At 38.4% G+C, this 9647-nt stretch overlaps 1 protein-coding gene and 2 pseudogenes across 4 annotated transcripts in view; 1 reads left to right on the forward strand and 2 right to left on the reverse strand.

The window, feature by feature from the left end:
* The window catches only part of LOC105743508, a 9368-nt pseudogene extending 4412 nt beyond the window's left edge, over positions 1-4956 (reverse strand).
* LOC101573127 (protein argonaute-3) overlaps positions 1-9647 on the forward strand; it is a 156479-nt gene that overhangs the window by 45607 nt on the left and 101225 nt on the right. The window lies entirely within an intron of this gene.
* Positions 7736-7924, reverse strand: LOC105743509 (annotated as a pseudogene).

The raw sequence follows: 9647 nt of genomic DNA on the forward strand, positions 1-9647 counted from the left end.
GTCCCTGTGTTTTGCTTAGCTTAGCTTGTTCTAAGTAGGTGCTTTAGACCACTGAGCCATCTCACCAGCCCCTCTAAGACTTATTATATTTTGTGAAAATCAGTCTATCAAAGCTATCTGGGATCTCTTTTATGGTAATATTACTTACTAGAAATATATATTATCCATATTTAATATAATTGTAGAGTTTCACAAAACAGCCTTTTAATATTTATTCAGATTTTCTCTATTGGTTTTTTTTTCTCAGTTTCTTACTTTGCATGATTGTACTTTGTTATTCTTGATTAGAGTAGTATTTAATCTGCCAGTTTTTTCCCCCAGCAGAAAAGCTTTTAAACTTTTTTAAAAGTTGGCATTGTTTTTTGTTTGTTTTTATTTCTTTTTTTCTTTTTTTTTAGTTTTTTTAAATTTTTTTGACAGAACCAGGGATTGAACTCAGGCCCTTGCACTTGCCAGGCAAGCGCTTATTCTACTGAGCTATCTCCTGGCCCCTTTTTCAGTCTTTTTAAAAAATTTCTTTAAATATTTTATTTTATTTTTTGAGGCAGGGTTTTGCTGTATAGTTCAGGCTGGCTCTGAACTCAGTATGTAACTCAGGCTGGCTTCAAAGTCACTATGATGCCCCTGCTCATCCTCCTGAATGCTGAAATTATAGGTATGTGCCACCATGCCTGGCCTAGGATTTCTGTATCTTATCTTCTTAAATTTTTTATGGTGTTCTCTTTTATTCAGATAAATAAATTTATTTTTCTGTTCTTTTAAACTATATTAATAGCCATCATTTTTTCTTATTAATAGAAGTATTAAAAATGGCCAGATGTGGTGGTGCATACCTATAATCCCAGTGCTGTGGAGGCTGAGGCAGGATTGCCATGAGTTCAAGGTCAGCCTGAACTACCTAGAAGCTTGGGGTCAACATGAACTACATAGCAAGATCCTTTTTTCAAAAAACAAAAAGATATTTAAAACAATGACTATCGCCCTGCCCCTGGGGCACCCTGAGAGGGCTATTGAGACTGGGTGTGATAGCGCGCCTGTAATCCCAGTGCTTGGGAACCTGAAAACAGGAGGATCAGTAGGAGTTCAATCTGTGTAATGAGACCGTGTAGTCCCTTTACTTAATGTTTTAAAAAAAGAACAATGACCATGCCAGCCCCACCCCCAGGTGTGCTGAGCCGCTGCCAAGATCAGGCATGGTGGCTCAGGCCTGTGATCCCAGGACTGGGGAGGCTGAAACAGGAGAATCACTATGGATCGAAGCACTGAAGCAAGACCCTATACCAAACACATTAAAAAAAAAAAAAAAAAAGACTTTTGCTCACTGTTTTAGTTTTTATTACAGAGCTTTTAATAAAAGTACAGTATTTTATCATACACTTTCAACTCATTTGATTATATTTCCTATGTCCCATATACTGACAATTTTTAAATTTTCAGATTCAAGGCCTTTTAGTTGTGTCAATTTGCTCTCAATTTTTAGTCGTATGTGTTGTTAATCAGAGAATGTAGTTTTGAGGGGAGAGGGTTTTTTTGTTTGTTTGTTTGTTTGTTTGTTTGCAGAACCGGGGATTGAACTTAGACCCTTGCACTTGCCAGGGCAGTGCTTATTCTACTGAGCCATCTCCTCAGCCCCGAGGGTTTTTTTTTTTTTTTTAAACACTAGTGTTGTTGCCTTAGGTTGGTTTGGTTTTGTTTTGTTTTTATATTTAGTACAGGGTCTTACTACATAGTGATCCACCTGTGTTCAGCCTCCCAAAAGCTGGGGTTACATGCACTGTGTCACCACGCCCAATCTCAATCGCCGTCTCAGGGCCAGCAGGGCATGCAGGGGATCAAACCCTGGCTGGCTGCTGCAGCTGCCTAAGCAGGCGCTTTAATCTACTAAGCTATTTGGCTGGTCCCTTAGGTTGGTCTTGAATCACTGGGCTCAAAGTGATCCTTCTCACCCCAGGCTGCCAAGGAGCGGGGAACACTATTTTTAGACTTTATTGAGTTTTTTTTATAGCCTAATAATGTGGCTAGTTTTTGTGACAGTCAAACAGATATTTCAAAATACATTAATGTATTAGGGTAAAAGAAAATTATTATTACCACAACTGCCAGTTTAGTCAACTTATTTTATTTTTTCTCTCAGACTAGGAAAAGTAAAATTTAACTTTCCTAGTGTCTGTTTCTCTTTATATTCCTTATAATTTTTGCTTTATGAATGTTGAATTGTATTACTTGAAACATGTCTCCTCATACTTTCATTATAAATTATAATCTTTACAATGATAAAAATGACCTTCTTTTTACTTTTTGACCAAATTTATACATTGGTAGAAGAATTGAATCTGTGGTTTTATGAACTTTATCCTGTCCTTCAGTTTTTCTTTTTCTTTTCTTCTTTCTTTCTTTCTTTCTTTGTTTCTTTGTTTCTTTGTTTCTTTGTTTCTTTTTTTTTTTTTTAATGCATTTGGTAGGTCTCACTACACAGCTCAAACTGGTAGTGATCGTCCTGTTTTCAGACTCCCCAGCTCTGGGATTACACCATGCCTGGACTTCGTAGCCAGCGCAGCATGCAGTGTGAAGTTCCTTCACTTAACTAAGCAGGTGCTTAGACCACTGAGCTATCTCACGGGGCCTACGTTTTCTTTGTGGGTATGAGTGTGGGTGTGGGTGTGGGTGTGTTTTTTGTTTTTGTTTTTTTTGCGGAACCAAGGATTGAACTCAGGCTCTTGCGCTTGACAGGCAAGCGCTTATTCTACTGAGCCATCTCCCTGGCCCTCAGTTTTCTTTTTTAAAAAAACATTTTTTTGGAGGAAGGGTAGTGTGCTAGGGATTGAGCCCAGGGCCTAGTGGCAAGCAGTAGTTAAGCACTCTACCTACCTCTATGATACATTCCCAACTTTTTGTGTTTTTATAAAACTTCCGAAGCATACATATATCTATTTTTTTTGTTTTTCTTTTTTGTTTTTGTTGTTTTGGCAGAACCAGGGATTGAACTCAGGCCCTTACGCTTGCCAGGGAAGCGCTTAATCCACTGAGCCATCTCCCTGGCCCCTTCTATTTTTTGTTGTTTTTGTTTGTTTTTATTTTTACAGTGTTGTAGATTGAGCGTAGGACTTTGTGCACAATAGGCCAGCGTTGTACAACTGAGCTATACCTAGGCTTATACATACATCTTTATGACAGCATAGAATGGATTGGATTTGAGTCAGTTTAAAGCTTTTTTTTTTCTTGTTTATGGATGAATTAAGACAAATAGGAAATTCTTGGCCTCAATTTTATCAAATTTATTTATTTCTCTTTTGTTGCCAAAACTTTATTTTTTTTTATTTTTTATTTTTTTAAAATGTATCAGGTATTTAATTAGGTTCTTAGTAAGAAATTTAGAACACTAATTTATGAGGATAAATTCCATTTGTCAGAGCAAAAACGGATCGCAGGTAGCCCCGGAGCTGAGGAAGACCTTTGATTTTTGCCAAAATCTGTGAGTCCACCGCTTTCTGATCCACTTTGTGCTGCTCTGAAATCTGGTATTTCTCTTTCTTGGTGTCGAAGATCTCGCCCTCCTGGTGTCTGGGCTTCCGCAGCTGCTGCTTCTTAAAGTAAGCATCAGTGAGGTGTTTGGGGATTTTCACTTTGCTGATGTCAATTTTTGTAGAGGTGGCAATGACAAATTTCTGGTGTATTCTTTGGAGAGGAACACGATTAAGGCTCAGAGGCCCAGTCACAAGTAGCAAACCACTCTCCAACTGCTTCAGGAACACCACTCTCTTGCCTCTGTGACGCCCGGTGAGGATGATCAAGATGGTGCCAGGAGTGATGCTAGCTCGAAGTTTCCGCACATGCTGACTGAAGGGTTTCTTGCCGTGGCTCAAGAGCTTTTGGGGCACATCTTCAGTAGGGTAGTACCTAGGCATTTTTCGAAGCTTAACTACCCGGCTACCTCCATTCTTGTCCCCACCGACCGGTTTTGTGATGGTAGCTAGAACTTTCTCCTTCTTTTTCTTCTCAACCTTTGATTTAGCAGCTGTGTACTTTCTCTTGTACAAAGCCTTTCTGGAATACATGGCAGATCGGGAGTATCTACCAATTCCTCTAACCAGGACAGGATTTCGGCTGCAGTGGGGCTGCCCCTTCTTGGACTTTTTCGCCTTCTTCACCTTACCCTTTTTACCAGTACCACTGGCAGAAGCCTTCTGGGCTTCAGGTTTCTTCTCTTTAGTGTCTGGCTTCTCAGTTTTTTCACCCGCCATCTTGCAAGATGGGAAAGAGCTGTTGCCAAAACTTTAAATAGTTCAAGAGCACAACAAATTCTAAACACACTAAGATCATGTAGCTCTTTCATCATTCTTGGGAAAGGTGAGGGATTAACCTGCTGCGGCTTAGGATCTATTTCTGTGCTTGTTTCTTGAACTTCTACTTTTGAGAGCTTTTCATCATTTTCCGGTTGGCCGAAGTCTTGGATGGTGCTAAGATGAACATGACACTGTTTCTATCGCAATTCGAGCTTGTCTTCCATGCTTCCTTTAGTGTGTGAAAGGTGTTCTTAGTCTTTCCCAAGATACTCCAGTTCCTTTAAGGCCTTATGCCTGTCTGGCTGGTGCTGGATCACCTTTGCCTAAGCCTCATAATCTTGGTGATTTTTCCATATTCATTTTACTTGAAGAATTTTCTTTTTGCACTCAGCAATTTTTTCATGTGCTCCTGCAATGCTTCATTCTTTTTCTTTGTAAATTTTTTCATAGTTTTCCATCTCCCTGAGATTCATATCATACACTAGCCAAGTTTTGCCACACTGGGACAGTGTGCTTAGTGTGTGTTGGCACTAGCTGTATCCTTCTTGGGATCCAGAGTTGTGGTACTTAATGAAACTTATCACTAACAGATTAATTCTGTGATCATCTCCAGCACCATCTCCATCAGTCAGGAAATGTTTCCTATGACTTCATTGTCACTCATGGCTCCCATTTATGACTTTTTTTCTGATGTATGTTTTCTCCAATTTTGTGAGGTAACACCGTTGGAATTTTGATTGGAGTTGCATTAAAATCTGTATAATGACTCTGGAAGTATGGCCATATTTAGTATATTGGTTCTTCCTACCCAAGAGCAAGGGATACCTTTCTATTTTCTGATATTCTCTTGAACCTCCTTTTTCAGAGTACTGTAGTTTTCAATGTAAAGATCTTTTACATTCTTCATTAGATTGATTTCTAGGTATGTCTTTTTTTTTTTTTTGGATGCTATTGTGAAACATTGTTTCCCTAATTTTTCTCTCAGGTAAGTTTGTTATTTGTGTACAGGAAGGCTATAGATTTTTGAATATTGATTTTGTATCCTACTACTGAATTTGCTTATTAAATGTAGCAGTTTTTTAGTGGAGTTTTTGGTGTCTCATGTAGAGTATCATGTCATCTGTAGTTTTACCTCTTCTTTTCCTATCATTATTCCTTTTATTTCTTTTTCTTCTCTGCTACAACAGAAGTTTCCGAGACTATATTGAATAACAGTGGAGGCAGTGAACATCCTTGTCTTGTTCTTGATTTTAAAGTGAAAGCTTTCATTTTTGTCTATTTAACATTGGCTGCTAATCTGTCTTAGATGCCTTTCATCAGATTGAAGACCATCTGTTAAAATTCTCAAGGCTTTTATCATGAATGGATGCTGGACTTTGTCAAAAGTTCTATCTGAGGGCCACCCATAGCTCAGGTAATCCCCTGCTTAGGCAGACACACATGCAGTGCTGGCCCCGCCCCTGGGGCCTGCTGAGAGGAGATTGAGAGTGGGTGTGGTGACACCTGTAATCCCAGTGTTTGGGAGGCTGAAAATGGGGGTCAGTACAAGCCCGATGTGTGTAGTTCGACCCTGTAGACCCTGTACTAAATACATTTTTTAAAAAAAGTTTTATCTACATCTGGTGAAATGATCATATGGTTTTGGTCCTTGGTTCTGTTAATGTGTGTGTTAGGGGCTTGCGGGTTAGCTCAGTTGTTTAAGCACCTGTTTGGGCAAACCCAGTCAGGTGCAGGGGACCACAGTTGTATCCCAAGTTCCACATGCCTTACCAAACCCACCCTTAAGGCAGCCTGAGCCACTCCCCCCAAAAAAATGTGTTACATTTATTGAATGTATGTTACATTTAGTGAATTATGTTGAACTGTCCCTATATTACTAAGAAGAATCCCACTTGGTCATGGTGTGTGTAATCTCTTGATGATTTGCTGCATTCTGTTTGCCAGCATCTCTTTGAGAATTTTTGTATCTATGTTTGTCAGGGAGATTGGCCTGCAGTTAGTTCTCTTTCTTATTTGGGTCTTTCTCTGGTTTGGGTGTCAGGGTAATAATGTTTGCTTACAGGAATGAGTTTGGGAGTATTGCTTCCAGTTTCACTAAAGAGTTGAGAAGTAGTGGTATTAGGTTTGTCCTAAATTTCTTACAGAATTCAGCAGTAAATCCATCAGAGCGTAGGCTTTTCTTTGTTGGAAGGTTTTTAGTTACATCTTCAATTTCACTGATTGATATTGGCTTTCTTAGGATTTTTCTGGGTTTGGGGATATAGCTCAGTGACACAGGTGCCTACCTGGCAAGTGAAGATCCTAAATTCCATTTCTAACACAAAAAAACTTAATTATGATTTTTCTATCTTATTGATTCAGCTTTTGTAATTCATATGTATGTAGGAATCTGTCCATTACTTCTGCATTTTTCCATCTAGAATACAAACTTTCAAAGTAGTTATAGATGATCTGGATTTTTATAGAGTCTATTGTGATCCACCCTTTTCTTTATTGCTTGAATTTGAGGGTTTTTTTTTTTTTTTTTGAGATTTGATAAGGTTTTGTCGATTTTATCTAATGTTTTAAAGAAGTGACTCATTGATTCTTTATATTCTTAATCTCCAATGCATTAATTTCTTCTGTGATCTTTATAATTTCTTCAATCTGCTCTTCTTTTTCTAAAATTTGAGGTTTGTTATTAAGTTGCTTATTTGTACTTGCTCTGTTTTCCCCATATGGGTGTTCACTGTAATAAATTTCTCTTTTAGTGGTGCTTTCATTGTGTCCCATAAATTCTGGTATGTTTTATTGTTATTATCATTTAATTGCTAAAACTAATTTCTTTAATCTGTGACTGATTGGTTGTTCAGGAGGTTCTTATTTAATATCTATGTGCTTATGAAGTTCTTGTGGTTTCTTTTGCCATTGCTTAACAGTTTTACTGCATTATGGTCTGATTATATGTATGGGATAATTTCAATTTCTTTGCATTGACTTAAGCATGTTCTGTGAGCTAGTCTGTTTTGAAGAACGTTCTGTGTGCAGCTGAGAAGGAATGTGTATTCTCATATTTTGGGGTAAAACACTGTAGACATCTAAGTATTTGGGGGTTTTTTGTTTTGTTTTTTTTTTTGTCAGACAGACATTTATTAAATATCAGGATCCGAGTGAATGCCTAGACCAGCCCCGCTGCCCCTCTGCAGAGAATCCATGATGTGAGCTCCTCCTTCCGGAGGGCTTTCCGGAAGGGTGGGTGTGGCTCTGAGGACGGCTGCTACATACAAAGGATCTGCTAAGACACACAAAACAGTCCAGAGTGGGGTGGTGCATCTCACAGGTGCATTTATTCATGCCACAGAGTAAATGCTGCTGATGTAGGTGTACAGTGACATTCTGTGCTCCCATCTAACACACCTTGCTTAAATTTACAGGCAGACTAAGGCTTCATCTCATGGGTACTCGAGAGCTGGTTAATGGTGACCATGAGCAGGTGCAGGACTTGAACTTTTTAAGGCTTTGCTTCTTTTATCTGCACTTCTGATTTTATAAACAATGAAGCCCATCAACCCCATTCCTATCCAGATCTCATGGTGGACTTGGGTATAGTATGGCTTCATAGGGACCCAGACATTTTTAATTAAGCTTTGAAGCGTCTCCATAGGATCAACCGCACAGGCCTGGGCGGACAACACTCACCTGGGAAGGTCACTGACTGCACGGGCACTGCACGGGGCCTGACATCTAAGTATTTGTTCAAAAGTTTGATTCAGTTGTAATACTTCATTAACTTTTTGTCTAGTTCTATTTATGACAGTGGCATACTTTGATCCCCCAATACAATTGTGTTAGTACTTACTTGATTTTTCTTGTTCATTAATATTTATTTTTGTTTTTTGTTTAATATTTGTTTTATGTAGTTGGGTGCACTGGTATCTGTTGCATATATACTTATGATATCTCTTCCTTTTGGAGTGTTCCCTTTACAGTGACCTATTTTATGTCTCTTAATCAGTCTTGGCTTGAAATTCACTTTGACTGCAGATAGAATAGATACCCCTGCTTTTTTCTAGGTTCCTGTCACATGGAGTATTGCTCGTTCGTTCGTTGGTTCTTTTCTTTCTTTCCTTCTTTCTTTCTTTCTTTCTTTCTTTCTTTCTTTCTTTCTTTTTATTATACTTGGGATCGAACTCATAATCTTGCACTTGCTAGGCAGGCACTTATGCCACTGAGCTATCTTCCCAGCCTGATGTATTGTTTTCTATCCTTTGTCTTCTAGTCAGTGAATCTCTTTTTGAGTTAAATGTGTTTCTTGTATGCGACATATTGTTTTATCTTGCTTTTTGATCCATTTTGCCAATCTGTATCTTTTCATTGGTGAATTGAGACCATTAACATTGATGATATAGCTGATATATATTATCTTTGTTATTTTCTTTTTTTTTTTTTTGGTGGAACTGGGGATTGAACTCAGGCCCTTGCACTTGCCAGAGAAGTGCTTATTCCACTGAGCCATCTCCCCGGCCCTCTTTGTTATTTTCTGTTGTTGACTCCTAATGTTTTTTTTTTTTTTTTTCACCCTGTTTGTTTGCTTTTCCAGTTAGATTCTTTCTGTTGAGGTTCATGGAGTTGTAGTTCTTGTTATCTCTTTCCAGAATGTCCTTCAAAACATTTTAGAATGTTAGTTTGGTGGTCATGAATTACCAGGTTCTTTGTCATGGAAATATTTTATTTTTCCATCAGTTTTGTAAGATAATTTTGTGGGAATTATCAAGCTGGATTGAAGGTTGTTTTCTTTTAGAACTTGAAATACTTCACTCTAATTTACCCTTTACTTGAGGGTTTGTGCTAAGAAATCATCTGTGATTCTGATGGACTTTACCTTATAGGTGATTTTTAAAATTTTCTGGGCCAGTGAAATAGCTCAGTAGACTAAGCACCTACTTAGGCAAGCACAGGGACCAAGGTTGGATCCCTGGTATCACATGCCGCAGCAGCCCTGACCCCCAGGCACGCTGAACAGGTCACTGAGTCTGGGCATGGTGACACATGCTTGTAATCCCAGCCCAGGGGAGGCTGAAAACAGGAGGATTATTATGAGTCCAAGCTGCGTAGTGAGACCTAATACAAAAAAATGTTTAAAAATAAAAATTTCTCTAACAGGTTTTAAAATTCTATTCTTCTGTTGAATTTTAGAAATCTTTAACTATGATATGTCTGGCTGTAAATTATTTTTTGGAAGTGACTGAATCTTAAGTTATTCTTTGCCTCATATAGCAAATGTTGGATTGATTTCTCATGGTCCCTTGCTGGTTTTTTGTTTTGATTTTTTTTTTTTTTTTTTTTTCCCGAATGCCTTCAGGGCACTTTTGGCCAGCGGGAGAG

The sequence above is a fragment of the Octodon degus genome, unplaced genomic scaffold, assembly GCF_000260255.1.
Source record: "Octodon degus isolate 3935 unplaced genomic scaffold, OctDeg1.0 scaffold00130, whole genome shotgun sequence".
Classification (NCBI taxonomy): Eukaryota; Metazoa; Chordata; class Mammalia; order Rodentia; family Octodontidae; genus Octodon; species Octodon degus.